Genomic DNA, 1,904 nt, shown 5'->3' on the forward strand with positions numbered 1-1,904 from the left:
CACCACGACACGTTCCCTCCCTCCCTGGCAGACGTGTATCAAATGAGCCTCGGCCCTAATTTGCTAGCCCAGCTTCTGTGGAGAGCAGACGCGTCAATTAGGTAGCAAATATAAACCCATCAGAAGGGGGGAAAAAAAAAAAAAAAAAAAAAAGAAGTCAAGACTTGTGACAGCAAACTGGTGGGATGGCACTGGTGCAACCCCCACCACCAGCCTGGGACTGGGCTCCCCCAGGTACCAGGCAGCCAGCGTCACCCACCTACAGCAGCTGGCAAGGGTGAAGAGCATTACCAACCGACTTAAAGGTGTCCGTTTACCCACCCAGGCCAGAAAAAACTCTCTCTCCCCTTAGAAAAGGGGGGGAAAAAAAAATCCTCAAACAAAAGAGCCGTGGACAGAACTCCTTGTTGCAGGCACGCCAAATACCAGCACTCTCACTTCTGCTGGCCACCACAGCACCGTGGGGATGAGGGAGAGAAAGCGGTCCTCAGGCTGTAGAGAACCGCATCATGGACGGTTCTTTGGGTCGGAACTGACCTTGCTCATCGCATCCAGCGGCAGCAAGCTACGGTGAATTCCTGAAGTGCCCAGGTAGGAGCACACTCCACCAAGGACGTGAGGAACATGCCGTCTGCAGGAGAGGGTTGGAGAGCTGGCTGTGCCTCCGGTGACTCGACTTCAGGGTATACCCCAGGCACCTGAGCTAAGGGGTCAGCTTGGACAGGGAACACTCTTAGGCAGACGTTACCACTACACACAGCAAGTCAAAGATCTTCCCTAAGTCCACCAGGCCACGGGCTTGTTTTGGTTTGTGTTGCGGGAGTGCGTACGCAGCAGCAGGAGTTCTTTGTGGTTGGAGTCAGGAAGGACGAAAGCTGCAGCAGATGGCTGCTGGGAGCTACCTGCCCCAACACGTCTCATGAAAACGGCTCCATGAACATCCAGAACCAGAGCAGGTGCCAGTGGAAAAGCTGAAAGGAGACCAGAAGAATCCCCACAACTGGGGCTGGAAAAAGGATGTCCTGGTCTTGCCCATCCTTTTCCGTGGGGCACACAAATGGAAGAGAGGGAGAACAGCCAGGATTCCTCATCGAGACCACAACCACCTGAAAGAGCTCTCTCTATAAAGTCCTACAAGCAGCATGTATTCCTTATCAGGTCCAAGGTCTCCTCAGAGGAGGCCACAAGAAAGGAACAAGGGGAAGATTGAAGGAAAAAAAAAAAAATTATATATATATATATATATAGTACCTGCACAATAGAGACTCCACTCTCAAAAGTCACAAGTCAGAGAGTCGTAAGGATGATGACATTCTGAGGAGGACAGAGAAACCCAGGCAATCAAGAACTCTGTCTGTCTGAATGGCTTCTACTGCCAGAAGAGACAAATTTGGCTTACGGCCAAAGAAGCAAAATCCAAGAGTCAAGCCCTGGCCCACCCTGTCCTCAGGTCACCCCGCTGCTGGGCATCAGTGTCACTCCAAGAGGCCCATGAACACACACAAAATAAAGGCACCTCCTCCCCTTACGCACCCAGGACCTAAAACCAATGTGAGGACAGGGTGGGGCTCCCGAAACGAAGAGAAACCATACAAGAACCCTCAAAGAAGCTTACTGGGCCCAAGAGAGAAGAATTCAGAAATTAGATCATAAGGCACAATTAGCACTGCACTACGGAGCCTAGCAGAAAGCAAGCACACTGCCCTAGATTTGGGTTTCCTTGGACCGAAGCATTAAGCTTAGCAGTAATCGCAGCTGCGTTCCCACAGCGCGCTGCAGATCATCGCACTGGCTTAACTGGGTGAGGCTCAACAAGGCCAAGGGCCGGGTCCTGCCCTGGGGTCACAACAACCCCACGCAGCGCTCCAGGCATGGGGCAGAGGGGCTGGAAAGCTGCCTGGTGG

The sequence above is a fragment of the Egretta garzetta genome, unplaced genomic scaffold (genome assembly GCF_000687185.1).
Source record: "Egretta garzetta isolate BGI_Z169 unplaced genomic scaffold, ASM68718v1 scaffold157, whole genome shotgun sequence".
Taxonomy (NCBI): Eukaryota; Metazoa; Chordata; class Aves; order Pelecaniformes; family Ardeidae; genus Egretta; species Egretta garzetta.